This window comes from Phocoena phocoena, chromosome 12 (assembly GCF_963924675.1).
Source record: "Phocoena phocoena chromosome 12, mPhoPho1.1, whole genome shotgun sequence".
Classification (NCBI taxonomy): domain Eukaryota; kingdom Metazoa; phylum Chordata; class Mammalia; order Artiodactyla; family Phocoenidae; genus Phocoena; species Phocoena phocoena.
In genome coordinates this window covers 57,014,737-57,030,299 of record NC_089230.1, presented here as the reverse complement: position 1 = coordinate 57,030,299, position 15,563 = coordinate 57,014,737, and the positions used below count along the sequence as shown (strand labels likewise).

General features: G+C 34.9%; 1 protein-coding gene across 1 annotated transcript in view; it reads right to left on the bottom strand.

Moving 5' to 3' along the window:
• The window catches only part of ASCC3 (activating signal cointegrator 1 complex subunit 3), a 311,309-nt gene that overhangs the window by 222,179 nt on the left and 73,567 nt on the right, over window positions 1-15,563 (bottom strand). The window lies entirely within an intron of this gene.

Here is a 15,563-nt window from a genome sequence, read left to right as displayed (position 1 = left end):
GAGTTCCCCGTGCTATACAGTAGGTCCTTATTAGTTATCTATTTTATATACAGTAGTGTGAATATGTCAATCCCAATCTCCCAATTTATCCTTCCCTGCCTTTCTCCCCTGGTAACCATAAGATTGTTTTCTACATCTGTAACTCTATTTCTCTTTTGTAAATAAGTTCATTTGTACCGTTTTGTTAGATTCCACATATAAGTGATATCATACAATATTTGTCCTTCTCTGACTTAACTTCACTCACTATGACAATCTCTAGGTAAATCCATGTTGCAGCAAATGGCACTATTTCATTCTTTTTTACGGCTGAGTAATATTCCATTGCATATATGTATCACATCTAACTTTCATAAAACAGGAAGCTCACTAACCAAATCTATGTTTTTTTATAACTGCACACTTTTTATAGAATAAAGTTTACAAAACTTTTCAGGTGCTTTTATGTCATGACTGACACAATAATGGTTATTGTAGCACCTAACAATATATATATATATATGCCACAACTCTTATATAAAACATTTGATCCCCAATACAGGAAAACAGCCAGCACAGCACAGCTAAAATCTGTAGTGTCCTACTAAAACTAAGGGCCATGCAAGTCTGTATAGATTCCAGTGAATGCTGTGCCCAACCAAGGTAGTCTAGGATTATAATTCCCAAGTCATGGCACCCTCTGCTTACAATGGTTCCCTTGCCTGAAATTAGTGAACCATTAGAATATACTGTGCAGAACCTGCATATATTTGTGCGTATTTGCTTCCCCAATCCAAACTCCAGGGGACAGGGTCCACTGCTTTCATCAGATTTTCACTGGTCTATGATCCAAACATGTCTGAGAACAGTGCCCTTAGGTCATTCCTTCATGCTCATTTCCAATATAAACCCAGGTTTACACATTAAAATTTGCCTCAAGATGGAGAGACTCATTTGCATGACCAATACAAATATTAATACCCCAGTTTTCCATTTAAATTACATAAAATAAAGCAAAGCAGATTTTTTCAATTATAATTATATGAAATATTTTAAAAACTGAAAATCATCTTTAAGAGTAAAATTGATCCACTTTATTACTCTATAGTTGGGCATTATTTCAGTTATAGAAAATAAAAGTTAAATGCCTATCATAAGTTTGCTTCAAATCTTAGGATGCAACGCAATTATACTATTTCCTACCTTACACCTAAATCTTATCCTATTGGAGTTCCTTATCCAGGCTTCTGAATTTCTGATACAGGATAAAATGAAGGTCACAAACTAGGAAAGGCGCCCCAGGCCCCTACCAATGCTTCCAAAACTAACCAAAGGCAGTGCTACATATTTCTGGCCTCCAAATTTGTTAATGTGAATGCATTTTCCCACAGACACCTAATGCAGGTCCATAATTGTACCTCCAATTCTAAGATTAAAAAAAAAACCAAAAAACCCAACTCTGAGAGACAAAGTATTTTTTTAATCTTTCCTGGCAAAACCTGACCTGAACTGATACGTAAATTTACACTTGGTGTGGAAAGTTTTGCAGTAAAAACATGAATGTGCTTGACTACAGGTTGCTGCCCAAAACCCCTCTGGAAACACTTTTCCATTATGAAGATCATGTTGCATGGTTTCAGTTTGCATGGTGATTTTCACAGGCCTGCACTTCCATGCAAAGCAAGCAGTGAGAACCCCAGCAAATATATGGCAGTCATCGATACTGAATACTTGAACATGGGGACATATGGCATATTTGTAATTCCCTAAGTGAAAAAGAAACACAGATTACCCTTCCACTTTATAGAGACCCATAGATTCCTACATGCCAGACCTATTGTTTCTTTAAAAGGTCCATAAAACCTATCATTGAATCTACTGGACAGACATTGTTGACACTTTGTTTCATCAGATCACTTATCTTTCTCTATTTAAGAGCCCTTGGGAAATATTTTGCTTCTTACCTCAAGAATAGCTTTTCCTGGGCAAAGAAAGGGTCACTGTGATTTATAAACCAGGTCAGGCCTCTCTCCATAATGTTACATGCATTAGTGCATCAGTATTGTTCTGGGCTCCTCTTTTTAACCTGGCCCATATTTTCCTTTGCCTTTCTCAACTACCTTTAGTCTATATCATCCTGCTGTTTTGTGTTTGTTTGTTTAAATACACCCATGTAAAAGAGATGAAATCTTTTACGAAACTGGAAGGGCAAAGTTAATAAGATTCAGGAAATCCTAACCCCCAAGTACAGAGCATTTAGCACGTTTCACCAGATCCATTAGGAATTACATGTGAAAACCCAGGTGACATTATATTTCTAACTTATTCCAGAAATGTTACCAGAGTCTTTTTGGACTTGTTTGCCCTTCCAACTCAGTTTTGTTTATAACTCCAGACATCTTTTCATGATCTACATATTTAAAACCAAACTCACTATTCTTATAAGAAGTTATTTTGTCCTACCATGTATTCAGGTTCAAAACTGTCTGCTAGGAAAATGTTATTCTGGTATATTACATCCAAGTTACCCTCCAACCTGTCAGAACTATGTCCAGAATGTTAAATGGACCCAAATTCTATTTACATGAGCCAACCAAAAGTTATACGATGCCCACTGCATAGATTTTGACCAAACTGTATGACTTATGCAACAGACACTTCAAGTTTCTGTACATAAGATGCTCAGAATATGCTTAAGTGTAGTATTTTTTTTTACATTATTGTTTCTTTTGAAATCCAGAATACCAGTTTAAGTGCAAAACTCTCAAATGTGAAGTTAAGTATGAGAAAAATGAAAGTAAACAATCTAATAAGCACAAAATTAAAAATATACCCATCGAGCTATTTTTTCTGCTTGTTCTCTTTCTATGTAATAGGAAATACATAAGAAATGAAAGGGTCTTCTTCAGAACACAGACGTGGGAGGGTCTCTAAAGCTTGGATCTGGGCTTTACCAATCAATCATTCTGATTTAAGGTTTTTGATCAAAGATTTTTTAGCAATCTAACATTTTGAAGATGACATTCTGTTCAATTTGTACCCTAATATACACATAAGTGCCAAGTAACATAAACAAAATAAAGTTGGTGATATTTAAATTTCTTGTAAGTTGAAATTGAAAATTAGAGAAAGAAGAAGTAAAAACTTTAATTAATGTCTTAAATTTAACAGAAATTGACCAAGATCTCTGATAAGTAGTTTGTTGCTAAAATATTCAACAGCAAAAAACTGTATTTTCTCACAATAAAAATGGCTATCGGCTGTCCTAAAATACCAGAATCAGAATTAAATTGATATGATGTGGAAGGAGGTTGCATTAAATGTCATAAAAGGGCATGGAAAAATGGACAAATAAAAAAACGCCTTCTACCTAGAGGAGAAAGTTTCATTACTCTAAGAATATCTTGACATTTCTAAAACAGAATCTGACATCAATGAAGAAGACACTACGTTAAAAAAGACATTTTTTTGAGATCTTATTTTGGCACAGAACAACCCTGTCTAGAAAAATATAATCTTTCATCTGTACACTATTTGATACTGCAATTTCTGTGTATTCTCGGGAAGACCTGAAGAGTTAGTTTATCATTAGTTTTAGATCATGATTAAAGTCCAAATATTCAACCATTCAGTAACTGTGCTGAAAATTCACACTCCTTTTATAATTAATGTATCTGAGTTATTTGTTTTAAGAAAAAAATGCTTTGCAAGCCACTACTAACAACAAATAGAATTTTCTTGAATACATATATCAACAGTACAAAATTTTAAAAGCATAATTATCCATAAAATATTTTAAGGAGTTGTAAGTGTTGAAAAGAAAGTTTGGTTTAAAACAAAGTACTTTTAATATATTCAGATTGGGTCAGAACCAAATACATTATACCAAAGACCACAGCAACATAGAACATTTACCTGAGGTTGATTTCTTAAAACTATCAAAAGTAAGACTAACTCTTCCCCCTGGAACATGACTTCACTAAATCTGTGAAAATGTTCCAGGGTAGCATTTCTCAAATCAAGTTCTAGTAATAATTTTTCTGGGAAAGAAATGATCTATATTCAATTAAGTTTGGAAAATGCTAAGTTAAAGTTAGATAAGTTAAGTTCACTGCAAGGCATCTTAGTTTTTCTTATACTCATACGATTAGCAGTCTCTCACAGGGATCAGACTACCTGACTATCTGACCATAGAACTCTGTCATTCACTCAGCAGCTTCCCAAAATACTGTACTGCCACACATATACTGGGACAATCTGTTCTTGAGTATAATAAAAGTTAAAATTATTAATTATTTCTGTAATTTTCATTTTTGCTCCCAAAGAAATAATAAATAAAACAAAGAACTAATGAAATCACAAAGTTAATAAGTTCCTAGTTTTAGCTTTAACATAAAACCCTCGTACTGAATATTGCAGCAAAATTTATCTCAGGCACACACAAAACTTCAGGGTAGCTCTCTCCACAAGTAGCGTCTGTCCCCCCACTGAACATCCTGATACCTCATGCCCACAGCCACAATCCACCAAGAGCTGTTTATTCTCTTTCATCTTCTACACAGACTAGTCAGATCCATTTAAAATCAGCTAAGACAAACTAATACTCTGATACTTTCCAAACTACTAATGAGGCACAACAAATTAGCCCTTTAGAAGCATATAGGATTAAGACACTTTTAGAGATACAAGTTCATAATTCAGCAAATAGCTACTTAATGATGGTTTTTCATATACCTCAAATGTGTCCCTTAAAACATCAACCTTGTTACAACTCACTTCTAGGATTCTTTTGCAAGACATTTTATATTTCCTATCTAAAAGTACGGGGTCGAGTGATAATTTTATAAAATGATCTGGTTAATTCAGTCAGAAGAGTCCATTTATCTTTACTATAAATAGAATACATATGAATTTTTTAGATGTGAAGTTACTAGAAGTAGTCTCTACTTTTTTCAGTTATGTGTCTACCTGGAAAAGAATACAAAATAAAATATTTTAGGGTTACAGATGTCATTAGGAGGTTTAAGATTCGTATATTTAAAGAATCTTTTTTTTTTTTTTTAAGAATAGGACACAAAAGTAATTTAACAGGATTTTCCCCTTAAAATGAGGTCTGGAACTGCTATTAATCAAAGAAGCACTAGTCCTTTAAAACTTGCTTTAAGCGTATATTTATATTCAATTAGCCAAACTTAAAATGACAAATGATGTTTCCAAATATAGTTAAGCCTCTTTTTCACAAGTAAAAAATATAGGCTGAATGCTTTTGCACTTCTGAACTTTATACTACTTTTACATTTCTGTTTATGAAAGTTTTTCTTCTCAGAGCTAACTATATGGTCCTCTGTTTTCAACTTTTAATTCAATAAAATAGTAATTTTAAATAGTAAAATATTTAGAAGTTCCAGACTTCCAAAACAAAAAAACTTTCTTAGTAATCACACACATATAGCTTAGTCATTATCCTGTGATCATTTTAATTGTTTGCTGTCCATTAGCATGAGAACAGTGAATTTTGTAACTTTCACTCAATAAAGCAGAATGAGCTGATGTACACTACCCTCTCTAGTTCAAAAACATATAAGAGGAAATATTTAAAACAACACAAACACACATACACTAAGATAGAAAAGCCAAAGACATCAGCGTCTAAGGCTGGGCTACTCTCAAAGTTATTGAGACCAAACTGCTGTAATTTGTAGATTGTTATCACCATGTATATAGACAACCAAAGATATTTATAGATAAGCTATTAATATTAATAAGAGCATTTAGCAGGATTGTGGGATATAATATAAACACACAAAAATTAATAGTGTTCTTAAACTCCAATGATAACCATTACATAAGAGGAATTTTAAAAGACAGCAACAAATAATATAAGATCCCCAGAAACAAATCTTAAAAAAGATAATATATGACCCATGATGAAAATTATAACACATTTTTGAAGGTCAAAAAGGACCTAAAAAGTGGAAAATATACAATGGTCATGGATGGAGAGATGACATGATACAAGTATCAATTCTCCCCCGAAGTATTCCACAAAGTCACTGCAATTCTTATAAAATCTCAACAGGTCCTTTGATGTACTGAAATTACGAGTCTGATTTCAAAATGAAAATGCTCAAGTAAAGGCTGAAGAATAGCTAATGTTATTCTGAAAAATGAGAATAAAATAAGGAGGTGGAATTTGCTTTACGTTCAAGACTTATTCTGAAATAATAGTAATTAAAACGGCATAGTCCCGAGGCCAGGTCAGACATATACAACAATGTAACAACAGAAAGCTCCATAATACCCATAAGACAACAGTAGAATTTAGAATATCATAAAGATGGCATTTCAAATTTACCAGGAAAGTATAGAGAGAAAATGATGATGAAATAGTTGGCTTTCCTTAGTAAAAGAAATAAAATTAGAACCCTGCCCTCACCAAAATAACAACTAAAATTCAGAGAGATTCAAGACTTAAATGTGAAAAACAAAACCTTAAATGTATTAGAAGAAAAATATAGGAAAAGGATCTCATAAACTTGGGTCATAGTATAGGCATGCCTCGTTTTATTGCACTTCACCTTGTACTTTGCAGATAGTGTGTTTTTCACAAATTGAAGGTTGTGGCAACCCTTCACTATCAGATGATGGTGAGCATTTTTTAGCAATAAAGTATTTTTAAATTAAGGTATTACATTATTTTTTAAGACACAGTGTTACTGCACACTCAATATACTACAGTATGGTATAAATATAACTTTCATATGAATTGGGAAACCAAAAAATTCATGTGACTCACTTTACTGCAATATACGCTTTACTGTGGTCATCTGGAACCAAACCAGCAATATCTCCAAATCATGCTTAGTATTTCCAAGAAAATATAACAACAAAAAAAGGCACAAACCATAGAGGATGTTGATAAATTTGACTGTATTATAATTTTAAGTCTGTATGGCTGGGCAAAAGACAGTAGACACATTTCATCTTACCCTATTTATTACATCTAAAAAACCTAGACAAAATACATGAAACAGACATCAGAAGACTCTAAAAATTGGAAATAAGAAGTGAGACTGCATAGGGATCTCAGGATTCAAGGAATAACCTGGCAGTGAGCTCCTTTCTTTCTTTCTTTGACTCCTATATATCCCAACCAGGTGCTGAAGAAGCTCAAAACTAGGAAAGTGAAAGGGTACAGAACCCACCCACAAAACAAAATAAAACAAAACACCCAAGATACAAGAAGTTTCTCTAAACAAAGTACTGATGGAGGACAGCCCTGATGAAAAGAAACTTTTTTTTTTTTAATTTTATTTTTGGCTGCATTGGGTCTTTGTTGCTGTGCGCAGGCTTTCTCTCTAGTTGTGGCGAGTTGGGGCTACTCTTCATTGTGGTGCACAGGCTTCTCATTGCGGTGGCTTCTCTTGTTATGGCGGAGAACGGGCTCTAGGCACGCGGGCTTCAGTAGTTGCAACATGCAGGCTCAGTAGTTGCGGCACGCGGCCCTAGGGCACACAGGCTTCAGTAGTTGTGGCCCGTGGGCTCGGTAGTTGTGGCTTGCGGGCTCTAGAGTGCAGGCTCAGTAGTTGCAGCATATGGGCTTAGGTGTTCCACGGCATGTGGGATCTTCCTGGACCAGGGCTCGAACCCGTGTCCCCTGCACTGGCAGGCAGATTCTTAACCACTGCACCACCAGGGAAGTCCCATGAACAGAAACTTTTTGACAACACCAGCCAATCAGCATGAAAAAGAAAATTGTTCCTCCTCAACCTTATTGTGTAATGAGACTAGCACTGAGGGTTTGGGGACACGTGTGGAAAAAGTCCTGACAACTATCCCAGCCAGAGAGTAACAGGTAACAAAATTTAAGTAGGAACCAGAGTCTCATAACACCATACCCAAAATATACAGAGTATGACTGAAAATAACATAAAACCCAGGAAAATCTCAACTCATATGAGAAAAAACATGCAACAGATTCCAACACTGAGATGACAAAGATGTTGGAACTATCTGACAAGACTTTTAAAGCAACTATCATAAAAATCCTTTAAAGAACAGTTTCAAACACACTCAAAACAAATGAAACAAAGTCTCAGCAAAGAAACATAAAGCAAAACCAAAAAAAGTTGGGAACTGAAAAATACAACCTAAATTAAAAACTCACTGGTAGGGCTCAACAGCAAGAATTCAGACAACACATGAAAGAATCAGTGGACTCAAAGATGGATCATAATTATCCAATCTGAACAACAGAGAAAACATATTGAAGAATAGAAAAAGAAAACCAGATCTCAGGGTCCTGTGCGACAATAACAAAAAAACTAACATTCCCATCAGTGCAGTCCAACAAAGAAAGGAGAAAAAGTAAAGGGCTGAAGAAATAAAGGATAAAAATTTCCCAAACCTGACAAAAGACATAAATCTATAGACATGAAGCAAAGTCAAAGAAAGAATCTTGAAAGGGGATCAAGAGAAAGAAAAAACAAATTACCTGTAGGGGAACAGTAATTTGAATGGCAGTGAATATTTCTTTGGAGACCTTGGAGGTCAGAAAAAGTGACACATTTTTCAAGTGGTGAAAGAAAAGAACTTATAACCTACAAATCTATATCCAGCAAAAATACCCTTTAGAACTGGAGATACAATAAAGATATCCTCCGATTTTATACAGAAAGGTAGCAACATTAAATGAAACATTATACACAGATATCCAGATAAAACTGTAACCTGAGCATGTGTAATTTCTAACCATTTTTCCTCCCCTTTTTTCCTCCCCTCCACCCCTAAGTATATACACATTTTCAGTGGAATAATCAATAAAATATATGCCAGAGGAAGAATCCCCTTAAGAGAAGAGTAAATTGGGGCAGGAACACTGAATGTGACATAAGCACATGCATATATACACACCACACACACCCTCCCAACTAAGGTTGCTGGATGAGCTCTGAGCTGGCAGAATAATACAACAGAAATTCAGGATTCCCTCTGCTGTTGCCTGGGTCTAACAGATTTGACAAAGCTCCCTTCATCCCCAGCCAAAATGGGAACAAAAACAAAACCTGAAATAACCCATTTCAACTTCCAAAGCTGCAGAGATAAACTCCGCCCAGGATAAGGATGAGCAAACAAATTTTTTAAAAAGGATAATGATTTCAGAACTCAGAGCAAATGGCTTGCTTTGATACAGAGTTACTGCTAGGAGAGGAGAAACCTTTTCTAAAATTTCTGACCAGTATTTTCACTGAGATTTAAAAGAATACTGCACCTATGATACTAGGAAAGAACGTAGAAGGAATAATCTGAGTTGAGGAAAGAGTATAAGAAAAAGCTCAACTGCTCAACTCAACCACTGAAAAGCAAAATGAATATTTTAAAATAGCAATTTTTGATAAAGAGTACATTTAGGGGGAGACATCTGAAATTAACAGTAGATGTAGAATAATGAAAAATAAGGTTGGAAAAGTAGATTGATGTTTTCACTGATGACAAATTTACTAAATTGTTCAAAGTTGATTTTCAGTTGAACACCAAAGAGGTATCTGTTGCCTACACAGACTACGTCTTCTGACAATAAATCCTAGAATTATATAATTCTCTCTTGTAAAAGGAAATTTTATATCAAACCTCAATAAAATCATAACTGCTGCTAGACCTGACAATCCCTAGCAAAACAGATCACATCTCGCATTATACTTTATTTATACAAGATTCTTAACAAGCTAGGTAGTTGTGCTTAATTCACTGAACAGTAAAGAGCCAATGAAAATTTATGAGCAAGGAAATAATATGATCAGAAGAGCATGACAGAGAATTTGCAAATGAGATTAATTTGGCTTTCCATACTAAAAAAAAAAAAAAAGATAAACAACACTGAAAACATATTTAAAAATGACAGGGAATGATACCTTCCAGTAACAGCCCAGCACAGAACACGTTTTATCTACTAGTTTTTAGAACATTTTTGTAAAATGATTTTGTATGTGTAAGATATGAAGTAGCAGTTTACAAATTACATATTAACTAATAATACACCAGAAGTACCTCTGTAGTAAAATATGAAAAAGCAAAAAAAAAAAAGACAGGGAAAATTTAAGATTATATTAAATTGTGTTAATTATTAGGAAACTTACCAAAGGAAATATACAATGGGAATCATTAAAAAGCTATTAAAAATTATAAAAGTGGAAAAAGTAGGGCAAGTAGGAAATTCAAAAATAAAAGTTGAGTGTGTCTGTACTCCCACATGCCCTGCAATACTCCTGCTTTGCTCTCTCTACAGCCCAATCTCAAAGGCAGTGATAGCAGTACAGTCTATTAATCTGTGAGCACGTGAGAATAGGTAGAAGGATAGTGTGAAGCGGTTCATAACTATATAGTTTCAGGCCTACAGAAATTACCATCATGGATAATAGGGGTACATTGGAGGAGAATAAAGAGCAAGCACAAAATACGAGGTTCCACTTATAAACTATTACAGAGGCCAAGCACATGGTCCCTGCCCAGATCTAGGGAAGTACAGAGACGAGCAAATGAAACACAAAGAGATGCTCATCAACCTTCTGAGTATATAATATATAAATCGAGATAGATTTTAATGATTTCTGCTTCCTGTATGTGTGAAATGGAGACACTACTCAATAAGGCTTTTGTAATGACTTACTGAGGAGGTATATATGCACTTAGCATAGTGACTGGCCCATAATTTGAATTCAAATGTTACCTGCCTTTTCTTTCCATAAATACTATTTCACTAGCATCAGTTCATTAACACAACTGAATATGGTATAAGAGCAATCAAAATTTTGTTTGAGATTGCCCAGATTTCTAAGACCACACCAGATCCAAAAGCATGTTCTTTGGGGTCAAGGTATTATTTCATGAATATAAATGAATGGTGCTGTTGGACCCAGGCAAGAGGAAATAAAGTACTTAGAGTTCAAACTGAGTTTAGTAGAATGGGTAAGATTTAGAGAAATGTCAATGAATAAAGGAAGACATCATGAAAAAGAAAATGCAAGACGAAACTTACTAATTAGCAAAGTTCATTTGAGAAAATGTTGAGTAATATTATTTTAGAAAAAGCAGAAATGGTCTGGCTGAAGTTTATATTGGAAAGCAGCTGGGAACATTAGGCTGAAAATCAGGCTGGATGTAGATTATGAAGAGAATCCAATGTCATACATAAGGAGCTTTCCCCTATAATAGTAGTTCTCAGAACGTTTTGCCTTTTGGACTCCTTTGCACTCTTAAAAATTACTGAGGCCTCAAACAGCTTTTCTTTTTCTGGGTTATATCTATCAATACTTCTTACCTGAGAAATTGAAACTAAGAAATTTTTACAACACAAAATTTCAAAGTATTCGTTCCATTAGTTGTCAGTGACGATGACATCACACACTATGTAGCCTCTGGAAAACTCAACTCTATTCTTGTGAGAAAATGAGAGTAAAAGAAAATATCATAATACCATTACAAAAACTGATTTTAACTTCGCTGATCCCGTGAAGAGTCTTAGCAAACTCTGGGTGTCCCCATATCAATTTTGAGAGTTGCCTCTCTATAGCAACGCAAAAGACCAAATCAATGCAGGGTTTTTTTGTTTTTTTTAAAATCTTTATTTGCTTTACATTGCTTTACATTGCTTTACAATGGTATGTCAGTTTCTGCTTTATAACAAAGTGAATCAGTTATACATATACATATGTCCCCATCTCTTCTCTCTTACATCTTCCTCCCTCCCACCCTCCCTATCCCACCCCTCTGGGTGGTCACAAAGCACAGAGCTGATCTCCCTGTGCTACGTGGCTGCTTCCCACTAGCTATCTATTTTACGTTTGGTAGTGGATATATGTCCATGCCACTCTCTCACTTCGTCCCAGCTTACCCTTTCCCCTCCCCGTATCCTCAAGTCCATTCTCTAGTAGGTCAATGCAGGGGGTTTTTTGGTCTGTTTTGGTTTTTTTTGTTTTCTTAACTGGTCTGTTAACGGTATGCAGAAAGACTAAAGCAGAAAGATACAGAAGAAGAACCCTGGATACGGCATAGCAGTGAGATAAGATTACCAAAGTCAAACTTAACATTTACAGAAAATTCCATAAGTCTGGACTTGCAAGTAATAAAAGAGGAACAAACTGACTTAATTTCTTCCCTTAATTTCATTGTACCCACCAGGATATAAAACTCATTTCTTTAGGTAGGCTATATCATAGGTATGGTCTCAGATGCTCTAGAATGGTTCCAGTTTCAGGAAATTTTATTTTTAATAAAGACGGTTATGTGTCAAATTTTTATCTAATTTGTGTGACTTCACAAGACATTATGAAAGTAAAAATCACACACACAAAAAATATCTATCAGTCTATGTGTCTTGATGTGTAGTTTTTTTTTTGTTTTTCTTTGTTTTGTTTTTTTTGCGGTACGCGGGCCTCTCACTGTCGTGGCCTCTCCCGTTGCGGAGCACAGGCTCCGGACGCGCAGGCTCAGCGGCCATGGCTCACGGGCCCAGCCGCTCCTCGGCATGTGGGATCTTCCCGGACCGGGGCACGAACCCGGGTCCCCTGCATCGGCAGGCAGACTCTCAACAACTGCGCCACCAGGGAAGCCCCTTGATGTGTAGTTTTAAGATAATGATCTCTGCAAGTATATGTTCAGCTAGCCCTGAAAGCTATCATACATAACACTATTTCTACAAATGTGTCCATAAATATAGAAACTGTACATAACATTGTACTGTTACACAAATCTGTAAAAATCCTTTCTCTTTATTGTATAAACACAATATTTTAAACATGATTCAGGTCAAAGTGCCAAGTCTACAAATTATATAAAAAGAATAAAAATTTCTTAGCTAAAGTGACTATATATAACTGTTATTCTTGTTTTTAAGTGATAATTCTCTATATTTTTTAACAAAATCAAATTTAAAATGTTTCAAGGAAAAGCCTGGATAAATAGAATCTAGAGTTGCTAAAACTTTTTATTTTCAACCCAAAATTACTAGCTATGCAACAGGGTGATGTGACTCATTCACAGAAAAAAAAAGGCAGTCAATAAAACCTGGCTCGTAATGGGCCACATGCTGTGTTCAGCAATGACTTTAAAGAGGCTACTATAAATATGGTAAAAGAAATTTTTTTAATTGAAGGGAACTGTCATTAATAACCAGAGCTACATCCTTGATCATTGCTTTTATCTACTAACCTTTACTGAAACAGATACTGGTCTTCACTAATAAATCTTTAAACTCTAGTAGTATTAATAAAAAAAACCAGGTATAATATTTAAAATATTTAACAACCAGTATGAATGGACAACTGTCCACCAGAAAGGCGGGGTGGTAAGGATGCCAGGCTGACAGGCAAATGTATTCTTTCATTCCCACCCCAGACCAGCACTGAGGCCTGGGGAAGTCAGCATTGGTACAGGAAAGGAGGAAATAGGGTGATTAACTTCAAGAAAACCAACTAATAGGAACAGCTGCCCTAGGGCTAAAACTACATCCTGGAGGCCTCCTGCTGGTCCAGGTACTAACCCTTTAATTGCTGGATTATGAGTTGGTAGGAGCTGTACTTGGAGGGTTCTTAGCAGTATCCATTTCCCAAGGAGCTAAAAAATATTTCAATATTTTAACAACTGGTACTGTCATATACCCCGAGAAGAGCTGAATATCAGTCCTTCACAAACTAAAAGTATAGTAACAAATACTGTCGCCACTGATATGACAAAATTCTATTTTACAATTTAGAGATGAGTTTAAAATTTTTTTAATTTTAGCATTCCAAAAACTAAAGTTATTAATACAAAAACAAATACTTCAGTGAACTAAAGCCTTCACTATCTCTACATTTTGGGAAATTTTCCAGAATTCTAAAAGTACTCTTAACTAGAGCCTTCATTATTAATCACTAAGTCCTAAAATGGTGGCATTTTGGAATTTCTTTTAAAAATTAACACACCTTTACTTTCCCAACTTTTGATCTCTAAATAAGGTAATTTTGTTATTTTCAGTAACTTTAAAAATTAATTATTTCATTTATTGGCTATACACATTATATTGAACTGACTTGAAAACTAAACATCTATAGATAGGCATTTTTCCCCTCACATGACAAACACTCATTTTACTGATTTCCTTTCAAATACTACCAAGCTCCTTCAGTATCTTGGTGGTTTAAACCACCACCATCACCACCTAAAACAACAAACTGTGGATATAAAAGATGGGCAAAAGTGACATATTTTAGTATAAATTTATCACAAACTTTGAAATTTGAAGACTTGGAATCCAATCCTATCTACATGATTTACTGGAAATGGGAGCCCAGGCAAGACCTGTTACCTCAATAAGCCTTACTCTCCTCAACGGAACTGCATTGTTATGTCTGTAGGGCAACTAGCATAGTGACAAGAGCATCATGCTAGCTGGTGTCCCATAAATTTTAGTCTCCTTTCCCTAGCCTTTACCAAAAAATTAGGTAATTGGGTGATAGGTTATGAAACAACTATATAGAAGAAAAATAATTATGCTGAATAAAACAATGATTCCTAGAGTAAAATAAAAATTATGCTTATTTTTTAGAGTATAACATTAACACAGTCTTACAGTAGAAAAACTAGGGAAAAAATCTTCCATAATCCTACCACCAGACATAACTACTATAATTATTCCTCCTGATAGCGCTTTGGTTATTGCATAGAATACATAATTGTATTAACATAAAGAGCTGTTCCTGTACTTTTTTCTAAACTTCACTTTCTAAGGCCTTAAAAATTCCCAGAAAACATCATTTTAAGGAATATTTTATTTTATCAAGTGAAATTTCATATTGTTTAACTAGTCTTCTATTCATAGATATTTAATTACTCTTTCTGTTTTATATGTTTTAAAAATACTACAATGAACACGCCTGCATATAAATACTAAGATTTGATTTTTTCAAGTGTCTATGAAAAAAAAAAAGAGTGTCTATGAAAGGCAAACTTAAGAATAACTGGTAAAACTGACTGAAATGTTTATTATAATGCACTCTATCCTTATCAAGTCCAAAATACATTTAACTGGAAGCTGATTTTTTTCTTTGCTATGTGGTTCAGTATACCTGGCATACCCATTGTCATGGGTTGAATGGTGGCATCCCAAAACATATGTCTACCCAGAAATTGTGGCTGTAACCTTATTTGGAAAAAGGATCTTTACGGACATAATTAAGGTAAGGACCTTCAGATAAGATCATATGTATTAGGGTGGATCCTAAATCTAAAAATACTGTTCTTAGAAAAGTAGGGGAAAGGACAATGCAGGGAAAAAGTCCATGTGAGGACTGAGGCAGAGACTGGGGTGATGTGTGTACAGACTGCCAGCAGCCACCAAAAACTAGGAGAGAGACGCAAAAAGGATTCTCTATCAGAGCCTCCAGAAGCAACTAAATCCTACCGCCACCCTGATTGCAGACTTCTGACCTCCAGAACCATGAGAGAATTAAGTGTCTGTTATTTTAAGCCACAAAGCTTGTGATAATTTGTTATGGCAGCCCTAGGAAATGAAGATACCCTCAAATCACATTTTGTTGTGGGTTTTT